This window comes from Anser anser, assembly GCF_964211835.1.
Source record: "Anser anser genome assembly, chromosome: Z".
Taxonomy (NCBI): Eukaryota; Metazoa; Chordata; class Aves; order Anseriformes; family Anatidae; genus Anser; species Anser anser.
Window position 1 is genome coordinate 22,300,378 of NC_139723.1, and position 16,379 is coordinate 22,316,756.

The 16,379-nt window shown below is 37.2% G+C and overlaps 1 long non-coding RNA gene across 3 annotated transcripts; it reads right to left on the minus strand.

Moving 5' to 3' along the window:
* Positions 1 to 4,952: 4,952 nt before the first annotated feature.
* On the minus strand, positions 4,953 to 15,543 carry LOC310889100. Of its 3 annotated transcripts, none has more exons than XR_014576379.1 (4): positions 14,844 to 15,543; positions 9,736 to 9,848; positions 9,544 to 9,639; positions 4,953 to 9,135 (listed from the first exon to the last, which is right to left on the minus strand). It is a non-coding gene; the product is annotated as an uncharacterized lncRNA (long non-coding RNA). The 3 variants fall into 3 exon arrangements; XR_014576380.1 differs by having other exon boundaries at positions 11,300 to 15,543; XR_014576381.1 differs by lacking the exon at positions 14,844 to 15,543 and having other exon boundaries at positions 9,736 to 10,273.
* Positions 15,544 to 16,379: the final 836 nt, after the last annotated feature.

Sequence of the window (16,379 nt, forward strand, 5' to 3'; positions counted from 1 at the left end):
TTATCCCTTTTCTCCTCTATGTGTGTCTTTTCTTTGCACTTCATAAGTTCTGCTATTGCTCATTTTTCAAGAGACAGGTCAGTTTTAAGGCTACATTAGTGTTCCAAAAATATTTGCTTTATGGTCCTCTGATTTATGGGGAGACACGACAGCTGAATATCCAGGGATACATGATGTTAGCTTTGAACAGTAAAAGAAGAGAATGAAATTGCGTATGAAAACAAAAATCAGTAAAGGAATAGTGAGGTATGCTCTTCCTATATGGAAGTTTCAGTTTTTTGTTGTGTTCAAATATATATATATGCTATAAATGACAACAGGTTACACAGGGATAGACAAATCTGTTTACACAAAACTTCCATATGAGAGAAATGTTAGAAATAAGAAGTATAAATTCATTGCCCCTGACCCCTTTCCTCCCTTGCTTGTGAACACAAAACTCTGCGAACTAGATTGGTTTTAAACAAAAAATAGCAAACAATAGTTCTCATATTTTGTGTTTAGTCTTCTGAGTAGGTCAATCATCAAATATTTATAAATAAATAAATAAATCTGTTCAGTCCACTGAAGCACCATCCACCAAATTTCAAGTACATTGTTTAAGAGGTTGAACTCAGGGATGTATTATATATCTGTCCTTGATAACTAAGCCTCCTAGATTTCAAGATATTGTGCTTCCACAATTTTAGTAAAGCCCTGTTTCAGCAGCACCCAAATGTTTTTCCCTTACTTTGAGTACTAGACTCAAGCTCAGGAAAGAACAGGATTTTCTTTTCTTTATATATGATTGTCTTCAGCAGCCTGACCTCCTGCAGGATTCAATACTTATCCTTTAAGTGTATCAGTCAATCAATAGCTATTTGGGAGCATACAGCAATTGCCTCCAGTCTTTGAATTGCAATCCTGTGAGCACATTGAAAAATTTTTGAATTCTCCAGGGCATTACCACAGGATTTCTGGCAGCCTTCTGTCTAGGAGCAATAAAGATTCTTCTTCTTACTTTATGAATGATAAGATGCTCAGGTTTGTGTCCAAGTCCATTTGCAACAACAATTGTAAGTGGATGTGTAGATGAGTAGTAGAGTTGCTCAGCGTTTCCCCATACTTTTAGAAACTGGCAATAATTTCTTTCCTGCCACACAACAGACAAGCCCACAAGTGCACTGACAGTATGGCTATGCAGAGGTTCTTGGATTTCATTTTTTTTAATGCAAGGTCATTAGCTACCTTTCATCAGAAGTTTTCAGCTACTACTACCTGGACTTGAATATTTTTTTTTCAGCTCCTAGCAGGGCAATACTCTGAACTAATATTTTTATACCAGTGTAGCCAAGGACAAAGCATGGTTTGTAGATTCTGTTTTATATATGAAATAGTTTTGTTACAAATATCAGTAATTCAAGAAAGTTCAAGGAAGTGTATTAAGATGAGATATCTCTAAATCCAATATAAAATTTATTTCTAATCAGTTTTGGTCTGTGTGTTGCTTATTAGTAATATGTACACCACAAAAGATGAGAACGGTCATCTATTAGGAACATCTCAGGTGTATACTTCATATGTGTTCTCTGCACAACACTTTTTCAAGGTACTCAAAATAAATTCTAGACAAGGAAATAAATAAATTCTGAAACACATGTGACACCCATAAAAATAAAATGTTGACACTACCCGGTCAAAATTTGCTGTCTTCTTCGGGAACATAGATACTATAAGGAAATCCTTGCCATTTGTTTGTCATTCTGGAAGACTCCTTTCCAAAACAGGGAAACTGATCCCAGTTCTCAGTAGACTGATGAAAATGTTTTTGTTTTCTTCCAAACTCCTTTATCTGTTCAGCACCAGTGAAACTCTAGAACCTGTTACCATGTTGCCAGGTCCGATCATCAGTTCCTAGATATCCTAGGCATGTCAACATGTACTGTCCATGAATAACATGCCTTGAACTTTAACAGATTTGTTCAGTAGTCATTAAGCTCTGCAAACTGAAAAAAAACTGGGAACGAATGTCAAATCACAGTATCACAGTATCACAGTATCACAGATTTCTAGGTTGGAAGAGACCTCAAGATCATCGAGTCCAACCTCCGACCTAACACTAAGTACTCCACTAAACCATATCACTAAGCTCTACATCTAAACGTCTTTTAAAGACCTCCAGGGATGGTGACTCAACCACCTCCCTGGGCAGCCCGTTCCAATGCTTAACAACCCTTTCGGTAAAGAAGTACTTCCTAACATCCAACCTAAAACTCCCCTGTCGCAACTTTCGCCCATTCCCCCTCGTCCTGTCACCAGGCACGTGGGAGAACAGACCAACTCCCACCTCTCTACAGCCTCCTTTAAGGTAATTGTAGAGAGCGATAAGGTTGCCCCTGAGCCTCCTCTTCTCCAGGCTGAACAAGCCCAGCTCCCTCAGCCGCTCCTCGTAAGACTTGTTTTCCAGACCCCTCACCAGCTTGGTCGCCCTTCTCTGGACTCGCTCGAGCACGTCCATGTCCTTCCTGTAGCGAGGGGCCCAAAACTGAACACAGTACTCGAGGTGCGGCCTCACCAGAGCTGAGTACAGGGGCACAATCACTTCCCTAGACCTGCTGGCCACAGTGCTTCTTATACAGGCCAGGATGCTGTTGGCCTTCTTGGCCACCTGGGCACACTGCTGGCTCATATTCAGCCGACTATCAACCAATACTCCCAGGTCCTTCTCGGCCAGGCAGCTTTCCAGCCACTCATCTCCCAGCCTGTAGCTCTGCTTGGGGTTGTTGTGCCCCAGGTGCAAGACCCGGCACTCATGTGGGTTTGTAATTTTTTTATTGAAGTTGTGGACGTCTCTAATAAACAGGCTGACATTAGACTTTATTTCATATCGCAGTACTGTGCGAAGAGAAAACAACAACAACAGCAAAAACTCTATATTTTAAAGAAAGGGGTAAAGAAAGGGTAAGGGAATACTGGAAATCATTTCCTTGAGTTAACAAATATTTACCTGGTCCTGCAAAATATATTGTGGGATAAAGAATATTTTTTCCAAATAAATTTGCATGACATCTCTGCTCATTGTTTTCTTGAGACTTATTAGTGTATCCTGTAAAGCTCTAGATAGAAAATATGCTAAGTCACATCCATAAGAGAATTAACATGATGTAAAAAGGATCAACTAGCTGATCATTAAAATGGTGATCTGGAAAAACTAAGGTAAAAAAGATATTCATTAGATTGTCATGACACCAAAATGTCATCCACTCCAAGCACAAAATTACTATAGTTTATTTAGAAACACTATAACTTTATATTTTCAACATGTTGCCTTATTAATGTAACTCTAGAACTTGAACTCTGTGAACTCTTTTCACTGAAATGCAAAACCATGCAATGCACAGTAGGGTTTAGGATTTCATTGCAAACTGAAACACTAGGGCATTCAGAAACATTCAAGGCCAGGGCAACACCATTTTTTTTTTTCCCGTCTTGAAATAAAGTTTTGATATATACTTTTACCTGATCAATTCACTGTTCCACACATGGAAACAAAGAGGACATGGTAGAGAACATACCGTTGTTCCCTAACCCTGCTTGGGGCTCCCTGTATAAAGCAGGATGACACAAGGCCAGCACAAGTCTGACCTATGCTGCCACTCTTGCCACTAAGACTGACTGTTGAACAGTACACCACTGGGAGAGATTTCCTAGAGAATCATTGTTCAAACCAACTAACCAACAGCTTGGATTAGTTGGTGAGAGTCATTTCCTGGAAAAAAAATATTGGAGAGGCTCCATTTCTTTTATGTTTGGAAGAAAACACCTCCCTCTGAATCAATTTGTCCAAAGGACACATGCTGCTTTTCTGCCTTTTCACACTATCTTGATATTTGGCAGACAGGAAAGGAGGGTAAGCTTACCGAGCCACACTATCATCATGGTACAAGATGTTCTTCTCACCTGTGTGCCATATAACCCACTGTTCCTTTTCCCTCTTGTAGAATAGAGTATTTGCCTTACAACTGCAAACTGAACTCAGTTTGGGGACATAACATAATCATGATTTGTGTTTTGTGAAAATTAACGTTTCATACCAAATTTTCAGAAGCACGGGTATCTGGGTGGTCCCAATACTTCGTGAAAGGAGGCTATATGGGGAGTTGAAGATTAAAGCTCCTGTGAATTTTATCACCACTTTCACAGACCATTTTTTTTAACCTACAAGTTTGGAAATTACAGTGGCATAAATGCTTTTTTCAGTATTTAAACATATTCAATATTTTCAATTGTTAAACATTGGAAATAATTGGAAAATTTTTTAAAAGTTACTTGTTCTCCATTTGAAAGCTACTGCGTTCTGAAAGTTAAACCTCTTAACTCCTCCTTTCCCTAGTCCTTCAGTACAAAAACTCCTAATATTAACACTGGCTGACAAAGATCCTTTCAAATACACTCTGACGAATCTACATAAATACACAAAGATGGTGTGTATCTAAAAGCAGAACTGACTTCTGCAATAAGTCTGCCTGCTTTAAATTTGTGAGCTATTTTCATGGAGACAAAATTACCACAAGCACACAGTAGCTAATTTCCTAAATGCAATAATGTGGTTATTTACCATAATGGCCACAGGCACTCCATAAGTCCACATTAAAGACTAAGAGGTTAATCATATTGAGTTTAAAAGAAGAAAAACCTGATGGCCTTGCCTTTAAATTACAGGACTGAAAAATGCATTTGAAATCACCAGTTCCTTCCTTCCTTCCTTCCTTCCTTCCTTCCTTCCTTCCTTCCCCCCTTCCCCCCTTCCCTTTTTTCTCTTTCTTTCTTTCTTTCTTTCTTTTTCTCTTTCTTTCTTTCTTTCTTTCTTCCTTCCTTCCTTCCTTTCTCTCTCTCTCTCTCTCTTTCTTTCTTCCTTCCTTCCTCCCTCCCTCCCTCCCTTCCTCTCTTCTTCCCTTCCTTTGTAGCTTTATAACTTTTAAACAGACACATTTGTATTTATGTATTTATTTATTAAATCTTTTCCTGCCTGAGACCACATATGCTCAGTATGTGTAATTTTATAGGTCAGTTATAAAATTCCATAAAGAGGTGTGAAATGAAAATATTGACAGCTGATTTTGCTGGCATAATTATGACATTCTTCAAAGTAAAGGTCAAAACACTGAAAATCATGGATATTCCACAACTCCAAAAATAAACAAAAATATCTGAACAAATGTTAGAATTTTACTGGAGGTTTTAGTATTTCTTTAGCTCAGCCACTTTTAAATCATGCCATTTCCCTTGCCAGACAGCCAAATGGTCTCATTTGCTAGTCTGCCTTTCCCCTACTTTTCAATAAGATACAGAAAGGACAAAACCAGGAAACAAACAAAACTCTCTGTTGAAAGGAAAGCTGGAACACAGAGATGTGATTTCAGGAAAGCAAAGGGCAGAATTAATTTGACAAGTTTTCTTCAGGATGTGCAGGGAATTGAACATAATTGGGATGTATGAGATGAAAAAGAGAGATCAGAAGACTACATGTAGAAGAAGAACAAAAACCTACCTTCACTAAAACAAGACCAACGGTAAAATCTTCCAATAATATAAGTTGCATTAGTGCTTCACCTTCTAACACTCTCAGCCTTGCCTTTTAACTTGGGGAAAAAGTGTTGATTGCCAGCAGACAGCTAGAGTGAATGCAAAGTATGCATAAGAAAAGGAACAAGAAATCTTCCCCTGCTACCACCTACCACTAGGGAAATGGAGACTTCAGACACAAAACTTTCCTGGTTGAGGGACAGACGTTTAACATGTAGAAAACAGAAAACCTTCTTATGCTAACCTATAAGGTCATTCTGTACCTTCCATACAAAAACAAGGCCAGCACTCTGTGCTGATATGCCTTTAAACAACAGGGTAATAACAGGGATATCAACAGGGTGTGTGGTGGGGAAGGCACCAGTTTGAAGGATTAGTCAGAAAATTTCTGTGAATATTTTTTTGCTTAGTCGAATCACAGAGCCATAGAATACTTTGGGTTGGAAGATACCTTAAAGACCATTTGGTTCCAACACCTCTGCCATGGGCAGGGACATCTCCCACTAGACCAGGTTGCTCAAAGCCCCATCCAACTTGGTCTTGAACATCTCCAGAGATGCGGCATCCGCATCTTCTCTGGGCAACCTCTTCCAGTCCCTCAGCACACTCATAGTGAAGAATTTCTTCCTTTTATCTAAATTAAATCTACTCTCTTTTAGTTTTGAACCATCATCCCTTGTCCTATCAGACTCCCTGATGAAGTGTCCTTCTCCATCTTTCCTATAGACTCCCTTTAACTACTGGAAGGTTGCTATAAGTCTCCCTGGAACCTTCTTTTCTCTAGGCTAAATAACCCCAACTTTCTGAGCTTTTTTCATAGGACTATTGCTTGAAGTGAAATCCCAATCCACATGAAATCTACAGGATATTTTGCTTTCAAGGGTAGCAGGTCAACAGACCAAATAAGCTTTAATGTGGACAACGAACAGTGCAAATTTTTTCCTGGAAAAGCATAGGATGGGACTCATTGACCTGGAAAATTCCTCCTAGTTGTGCTCAGCATAGCCAGAATTTCATTTTTGGCTCTAGCCATCCACATGTCAACATTTGTACTTTTTTTTTTTTTTTTTTTAAATTAAGATTGTTCAGATCACAGTCAGATGTGCTGTGGCTACAGCTTAACTTGATTAAGAGGTCACTGTCCTCATCTGCTTACCTCTTCCTCTGTCTCATTCCTGTTCCCTGAGAGATGCTAGCACAACTTTATAAGAAGTGACACCTTCACTAGTTTCTGTAAAATAAAGTGTCACAATAAATAGAAAACACAAAATGTATGCAAGTAAACATAGGTTATTCTGAGCAGTTACAAATGTAGCTAAGACAGAAAATATGAACCAGCTGAGAATGTGTAAATGAAGTCACTCATCTCCTATCCCAGCCAGCTGCAGCAGAAACAGCATGTCTGGCTATGCCCTTTCACCAAGGATTTAACTTGATTTAACTAGGGGTATTGTTTTCAAGTGACATAGTGAATTTAGGGATGGTGTGGTGGTTCTGATTTTGGTTTAGATAAAGTCATTTGAAAACAGAGATTTAGAGTGGACTCAAATAAACCTGAACGGCAGTGTGGTTTTGAGCAGTGAAATAGAAACCTTAGTGTATGCTGCTCTTCCCCTCTTCTCTCTCCATCATCCTCTTGATGAATCAATGTGTAACTCATGCAGTGGAGCAATAGGCACCCCATAGATAATATGAACATGAGAGAACACAGTGTGATTCAGGTATTTGTTTTTACTCCAGTCACCCACTACTTTAATATGTGAAACATGGTCTCATTCAACAACAAGATCCAATTCTGAAATATGATCCAGACCTGATGAGAGAAGACAACGTAACAGAGTATTAGCAGAGCCTTGAAATCTATCTTTTGTGATATGAATAACAAGCCCTGAATAAGGACTGAGTTAGTTTATTTCTGCTTTTTTTTCTTTTTTTATTTATTTTTTATTTTTTTAATTTTCACTCTGACAGCAGAATTTCACAAAGAGCTTGACGTTTAGTAAATCATTTTGCTAAGTAAATCAGCAAGCGGAATCATTAGTCTAAGCTGGAGGAAATACAATCAGACAAGATTTTTTGTGTCAAATAAGGAAAGGTGAAATCAGGAAATATTTTTTTTTCTTTTCAAATAATAAAGCCTGAAGTGCTTCAATGAATATTTTTTGGACATTGTCTAGAATTTAAAGAACACCCAAATGGAAAAATGGAAATGGAAAGGATGAAAAACATTATGCAGTCTAAAAAATAGACAAGTCATCTCATATTAGGATAACCTGTAGCTGCTTGCAAAATTTTTGAAGACAGTAATTATCAGGAAATCATTAGTACCTAGAAAACAAAAATTGTCATGGATCACAAAGTCTAAGGAGTTATTTATCATTTAAAAAATGACTGTGCCAATACTCTGTTGTAAAATCCATTACAACTGCTTTGGCTTTAGTCAGAGTGTATGAGTACCTCTTGCTAAGCCGTTGAAAGGATCTCATGGTCTTGCATGAAGTTATAGTAGCTGCCAAAAACTGCTGGAATAGAAGGGATCATTGTAAAATCCTTAACAGCATAGTTTAAAAATTAATTCGGTAGTTGGGAAAAAATGCTTGGCTGACAGAGCTGAAAATCAAAATCCTCTGTTTAGCCACACAGCAGATAAAACATTACCAGCCATTATGCAAGATCCACATTGCCAGTTCAGCATCACTCTGACCTAATGAACTAGATGAAATAACCGAAAATCCTAGAACCTTATGCCGGAAAGGCCCTAGCTCCCAGAATAACAGTCAGCCTTGATTCAGCTCAGGTCTGGGGCATTTTACAAGAAGAGTGCGAAATGGCTGTGGGTTTTGGTTTTGGAAGGGGACAGACAATCAAGTAATTACACAAAAGCTACAGAGGGACAGCTGTTGTATGAAAATGACTTCTAGTTAGCAGGCATAGCTGAGAGACTGCAACAACTGGCAAATTATTTCATAGGTTTGACTGAGAAGAGAGTCTGAGGACAGTTGACTAATGACACAAGGGAAGAACAGGTGGGTTTTCATTCAGATTAATCCTTTTATGAAGCAGATCCTCATCTGCACCTCAGTACCTCATTAAGGCATAAACCAGAGTTGATCCTATTTGACTTCAATGTTAATTTTCAAAAATAATGAAAATAAAAATACTGTAAGATAATATTGTAAAAGACCTTCACCGAATGTTGTGCACAAGAGGGATACTATCTCTGACTTTGAAAGAACAGCATTTTTAACTCTAAATATCAACATATACTGTTATCTAGGATAGCAGTACAGCACTTTCAAAATCGAAAAAAAAAGCTTTTCAAAATTGATTTTCCTGATATGGAAAATAAACACAAGGGAAAAAACAACAACAACAACAACAAACAAACAAAACAACAACAAAAAACTTTCTTCTTTTCACAGTACATGTTTCGTTCTTGTTCTCTTTCACTTCAGGCATGTGCAGAAGGTGTAACAGATCACTTTTTTTTGAGACTCACTTAAGATTTTGCTATCCAGATGGTAAAGACAGTGAGAGATTCCAGTCAATCCTGACTACAGAGCAGAAAAACTGGGGAAAAAACAAAACAAAAAAAATAAAAAAAATTGTACAAAACAGTACCATCTTCAAAATTTAAGACTACACTGCATGATAATTGTCTTAAGTGAATGGTTGTCTCTGGTAACTGTAGCTATCCTGGGACTGGGCTACACTGAGATTGAACTCTCACAGAACAGAGCCTGAATTCTAAAAAATGGTTATTTGGTTTGCTGATGAGCTCAAAGATATGGCATTGAGAAATAAAGACAAAAAGAATAAATTAGGTAGAATACACTTGAGTGAAAGATAAAAACAAACAAACAAAAAACAACAACAAAAGAACAACAGAAAAAACAGTCTTACATTGTGGATTTCATTGCACTACACTCCATGAACACGTGTCAACAGACATAAACCTGATAAAAGAAAAAAACCTACTTCCTCAAGCAACCCCCACAACACAGAAACCACCATGGAAATTTCAGTCATATTCATCAACTTCAGTAACTGCCACCAACTCCTTCTTGATGATGTCTGGAGAGAGAAAGAGGAAACAGATAAGCTAAATATCTGCAGGAAACAGGGTAAATAAAAGGAAGTTGGAAAAAAAAGTAAAAAAAAATCATTTACCTGCGCTGCCAAATAGGAACAGACGGTGAGATCCAAGGGGAGATAAACATTAAAGACTAGAGAGCTAGCAATTCATCCTGCCAGCTTTCAAAGATCCAGTACAGCTGAAAAATCTAAGAATCGTATAACAGCAATGTTAAACAACAATAAAACGAGAATATAGGGCAGGTAAAATGGAGTGAACATGCTGAGCAGAGGGAGTTGAATGCTTTCAACAACAAGCCCATGAAGGGTTCCTGAAGTCAGATTGCAAAGAGTTGCCAAGCAGAAAATATTTAAGGGAAAGGATAAAGAGAAAAAGCAAATTGTGTGGTAAAGCATATGAAGTAAAACAGTTTTCTGTTGAGATTCTGACCAATCTCAAAAAGCATTTCAAAAAGATCAATGGAAAAAAATAGGGTCATTTTGAATTTCAAAGCAGTGAATAACTTAGTTTCTGGAACTGCAGATTTTTTAAATGAGCTGTCTAATATAGATCTAAAGACAATAAAACAAAGAAAAGCTCTTTGACGTTGCAATACTTGGCTTCACACAACATTTTTTCAGGCCCCCTAGGCATAAACATTGGCTTTCTGCTACTAAATTCTTCTGGCCATGGAGTACAGATGTCATAAAAGAAAGGTCCAAATTTTTCAAGGTCCTTATGCAGCTGCCATATTGTTAAAAGAACAGGATTTCTGTATCAGAGCTGTTCTTCTAAAAGCTCATCAGATAACCTGAAAGGCTGTCCTGGAAAGCTCCAAGGGTATTAAGAGATTGTACATATGGTTGGAAACTTGGCTTGGCACTGAACAGCTGTAGCTACTGCTTTTTTTCCTCATTTTTCAATTGCATTGCAATGCAAAGCAGTTTAAATTCCAGCCCTGGGGCAGAGTCCAAGTGTTCGAAACTGGGAAGGACACAGATCTAGCCTGAAAGGCCTAGGTCAGTTGCATCAGTCAATAGTGACACTCGAGCCAGGAGAGCAAACCTCTGTGAAAGACAGCTCGAGAGCATCATCTGCACACATGCCATGCACAGTACAAACAATACAAAAGATGAATGTTTTCACAAGGTTGCAATATTAGGCTTAACCTCAATACATAAATCTCGTGTTTGAACTATACCTGCTTTGATTTTGTTAGATGACTAGCATGTTTTAGCCAACACATGGACAATATATACATTTTACCTGAGCATAAAAGAGCCTTCTAACTCATTAAATTGAACTGGAATGGTAGAGGAATTCAGAAGTTAAGAGAACAATGAGGAGGGAAACATAAATATCCCATAGTTCCACAAGTCCCAACTGGTCCCAACTGTCCCTAAAACACATATACAATTAAAAATATACAAAGGGATTCTAGCCTGGAGTGAATATCAGCCATATCTTGGAAGTGTTAAGTATTTCTAATTGGAAAAAAGATACATGATAAGTGATAAAAAATAAAATAGAAACATTCCAGATGCTTTCATTCCGAAATGAGATTTCTTCACCTGCTTCATTTAAGTAGTTGGCCAAACTTCATCCAAATTGTTTCCCCTGATTCTTACATTTATCTCATTTTCCAGGTTCCTGACCCACCTTTTCAAATATGTAGCTGTGCTCAGGCATCAAGAGATGGTCAGGGGTAATCTCAGTGTCTTCTTGGCACGGATGAATTTTCTTTATGACCAGTGAGATCTTAGTCGTAGATGGCAAAGACAGGATTTCAGGTGCTTTCTGTACATTTGTGATACCATGGCAAATCCATCAAGAGAAGCACAAGATAATTCTTGGTTGCTGTACCCAGAAAGACTTTACTCTTTGCTCTATGGCACCTGGAACCCCCTCCTGTTTAGATGTCCATTTGTTTCACGCTGTCCTGCCTTGCCTTAGGAATGGTTATGGAGTCAGTTTTGACACTGCTGTCTGAGCAAAGAGATTTTGAGTGTGACTGTGTCTTAGGCAGAGAGTAGATAAGCTAGTCCATCCCTACACACATTGCCGTATAGGGGCTGGGAATTTAACACCTCTGTGAAGAAAGCACAATCCAGAGTCCCTAGAAATATTAAACATTTATTTAACAATACTCCCTTAAGTTTCTAATGAAAATAAATTTGCTGAACAATCTGAGATCAACACCATTTTTTTTTTCCAAAGAATAAGAAAAGAAAAATTTGGCTGGAGTTCCTGGGGTAATACTACAGACATTTCCTTGGTAATCATCCCTTTTCACTGAGTTATGGAGACTCTAAGAACCCTAAGAAACCTAAGAACTCACGGCTGAAATGATGGAGGATAGGCTGCTTTCCTGCCCTTCACTTTCTCCCAAGGCATGATTTTTCCAGAGTGCTGAGGGCCATCTTCCCGAAGAGTCTATTTTTTTGTCAGGATCGAAGGGGTAACCCAGCAGCAGTAGAACTGAAGTTACACTTGCAGTCAGGGCCTGCAACTTCCCATCTGTAAGCAATGACTGAAAGACCTGTAACATAAAAGCTCCTGGAATATTCTGGTAATAGGTGGCTGAGAAAATTGGTAAAGACAGAAAGTCTTCTCTTCTCAAACGATTCTTACTGTAACGTTTATTTTTTGACTGCTATTTTAAATGCTTATTATAATCACATGCTTCCAGATCAGACTACCCTTTTGTCATCACTGGAGATTTCTCTTCGTTCACCCTGTGATGTGGAGAACATTGATGCTTTTTGGAAACCCTCCCTGGAAAGTCTTCAGGGAAGCTTGCAAAAAGCTAGACTAGAAACCTTTTTGTACCACTTTTTCTTCTTTTTTTTTCCTATGTCTCTTTAGTTTCCTCTCTTCCATTTTTCTCCTTTTATTGTGGTCTATCCAGCCTGAGTTGAGCAGAAGACTTCACTACTGACGAATAATGAAAGAAAGCTATGCAGAATTCAGTAGAGGTGATTTACTCTGAAAAGCCCCAAAAGACAGAAGAAAATGAAGAAGATGGGGACTTGTGTACTTGTATCATGCCAGATTTGGAAAGATATTTAGGCAACAGAGCTATAAATAAGCACCCAAAGCACTTTTAATAGTATCAAGCCATCTAGGTTCAGATAACTAGGTATGTATTTTCTAACTCTTTCTGAAGTCTGCCTATCTGCAGCTTTTCATGCCTAAATAACCTTAAAAACACAGCTCCAACTGCCCTGTGAAGACAAGAGGAGGAACAGCATCAGTGCTGATGGACGTGGTTTGTTTGTTTTAATTTATCCATGTAAGGAAACTATCTATCATCACCACAGCAACCATGCACAAACAAAAGAGGCAGTCATATGTAAGCTGCTTCGAAATACAGCTCTGTGAGCATATGTACGTGGTGTACACACATCCCCCTCTTGGTGTTTTTATATAGGTCGGTTTGCGAGAGAAAACAGCGTAGAAGCTGCAAGCATTGGGTAAAGCAAGTTTTCTAGCACACAAAGAGAAATCTTTGCTGAAGAAACTCTCCAATTTCACCTTTATCACTTTGTCCTTCCCTTTTGTTTTGCGTCAGTTCCTCAACCTCTGCTTTAGATTACATTAAAACTCCAGACCTGTAAATGGCCTGGGGGAGGAACGTGCTCACATTTCCTTCTCCTCAAGATTTAGTATTACAAATTAATCTACAGGAAACAACTGCTTGGCAATTTAGAAATGGTGGGGGCAAGAGTCCACACATTTCCTTTGCTGGAGTAAGTAGGAAAAAAAGGGAGAGAAAGCAAGGGACATGCAGGCTGCTATTTTGTTACTCCATGCCTCACTGTATTGATAGTGTTCATTTCAGCTTCTTAGCAAGGTTAAGCTTGATAATTGAAAATGTTCATAACATCACAGTAATGCAACTGAATTGTACTTCTACACTTGACTCCAACATACGATGAAATTATCAGTGATTTAACAGCCTTTTAATGATATTCTGACTACAGTACTTTAATCCATACCATAATGTAAAATGTGAATGCAATGCATATCACACTTTTTTCTCTGTTGAACAGTGAATAAAATTTTGTACAGACATCTGTTATACAGTTTCTCATGGGGCAAACATTGTTTAGTTCCATTATAAAATTATGAAGACAACAGTTTCGTTTTTTTTCCTGCTTTTTTTTTTTTCCTTTCCTTTCCTTTTTTTTTTTTTTTCTCCTAATAGATCTGGCACCTGTTGAAAATATTTTTCTCATAAGCTTGTAACAAAAGCTATGTCAAATAAAAGATAGAGTTACACTGGTTACACTGGAAAGAAAACATTTTCTGTCAGCACAGCCTAAGCAAAAATACTCTTGATATCTCACACACTACAGCTTTGTCCAGGTCTATTTATTTAGTGTTTTGTGCTGTGTGGGCAGCATAATTTGAGATAGTGAGAAAACTAACAATTTTATGTTAAAGTAGATTTCTCAGAAAACTCCAGACAGTTTAGAAAACTAATCCATTGCAACAGAAACCTCCAAAAGGAAATGTAATAGCAGACAGAGTGCATAACAGTTGCCACTTCACTTAATCCAAAATAAAACAGAAAACAATGAAGATATTAAAAAAAAAAAAATTTAACACCCCCCTCTTTTCAGCAGCTTGGCCACCTATTCAAAGAGAACTCAAGGGCTATTAGGTGCCTATTTTCCACAGTGCTTTTGAGATCCCTCTTCTAAATAAGTAACTGAGCTTTCACAACTCTGCTAACTAGAAAATCATGTTGAAATTTCATGGGACTTAGTTTCAGCACTTTCCAAAGTTCATATTCAACTCCTGAAGTATACTTATAGAGGAAGCTTTAAAAACAAATCAAACAAGCAAACAAACATCACAAATTAATCCATTGTCTCTGAGTCTCTAACAGAACAATAAGTAAAGTTAATGGTGTATTCTTCAAAATCATTTCTTATCTTTATGTGCAATGTTCACAGGAAATACTCAAGTGGTAAGAATTGCATTGCACCACAGCCAACATGTTTATTCAGGGATTTATGTATAAGCAAAAATACTGAGGAAGGAAAAAGCAGAAAGCCAAGGCGATAATCACCTAGGATTTTTTTATTATTATTATTATTATTATTTTTTAAGCACATTTTTGGCTGAATCTGCAATACCATTTTGGTTCAAGCAACAGTGAGGTTTTGAAATTAATCCCTTGAGCACCCCCACTTACCATACTTTGCTTTGATCCTCACAGTGGTTTTGGTGTATTTGAACTACATTCCTCACAGAAGAAACTGAGACAGAAGTTTCCATTCCAGGTGCAAACCTAATGATGTCCAGCCCATAATGGTGACACAGACACCTGAGTTAAAGTTTGGTGTTTCAACAGCTTTGAACCACATGTGATGAGAATATTTGGTGTGATGAAACCAAATAAATTTAGTCTGAGTGAAAGCCACAAACCACACAGAGAACAAATATTGGGAACTCATCATCATCTACATGAATCTAGTACTCCAGTTGCATCAAATCGCTGCTCATGTAGGCATAGCCTCTGTTTTTCAAAATATACATGTTCCCATTCAGACCTGTTACTTCTAGCCAGAGTTAACTACAAGGCTTCTGTGTGAACATACTTCTTCCTAGCCTTATACTGCAGTTTTCATTTGTAAAGTTGATCTTTTGCTTGGATGGACAGTTTTTCTTTTTACATCTGATGTGTACATCTGAGAATGCAATCAGGAGATTTCTATTGATTGCTCTCAAGCAATTTAGTTCTGGTCATGGTTGTACTGGATTTGCAATTATACTGAGGAGAGGTATTATTGACTCTGCCTAGTAATTACCAGGCTGACATCAGATTCTGCTACAGCTGAAACTAACTTACATCTCTCTGACCAAGTTACCATAATGAGATGCTATTAGTTTTTTTTTGCTTTCCTTCTTTTTTTTTTTTCTTTTCTTTCTTTTCTTTCTTTTCTTTTCTTTTCTTTTCTTTTCTTTTCTTTTCTTTTCTTTTCTTTTCTTTTCTTTTCTTTTCTTTTCTTTTCTTTTCTTTTCTTTTCTTTTCTTTTCTTTTCTTTTCTTTTCTTTTCTTTTCTTTTCTTTTCTTTTCTTTTCTTTTCTTTTCTTTTCTTTTCTTTTCTTTTCTTTTCTTTTCTTTTCTTTTCTTTTCTTTTCTTTTCTTTTCTTTTCTTTTCTTTTCTTTTCTTTTCTTTTCTTTTCTTTTCTTTTCTTTTCTTTTCTTTTCTTTTCTTTTCTTTTCTTTTCTTTTCTTTTCTTTTCTTTTCTTTTCTTTTCTTTTCTTTTCTTTTCTTTTCTTTTCTTTTCTTTTCTTTTCTTTTCTTTTCTTTTCTTTTCTTTTCTTTTCTTTTCTTTTCTTTTCTTTTCTTTTCTTTTCTTTTCTTTTCTTTTCTTTTCTTTTCTTTTCTTTTCTTTTCTTTTCCCTAAGCAAACACAAGCTTACCATTTTATCTTCTAAGGAACATACAGAAGGAAATGTAATACCTATTCCTTTAAAGGGAGTTATGTGTACTTACATCAGAGAATATATTTAACCTTAATTAGAAAAGGGTTGGGTATCTGTGATATTCTCTAACTGTTAGTTTATTTGTAGAAAAACAATACCAAAGTATATGCAGGGTAAAGGAAGTTAGATCAGCTGTTATTTGAAGATGTTATATGAAGACCTGCAATAGCATTATCTGGACTTCTCTGGAGGTTCGTCCTATGGGCCTGGAGCCACTGTTATCAGTTTAAATGCTTT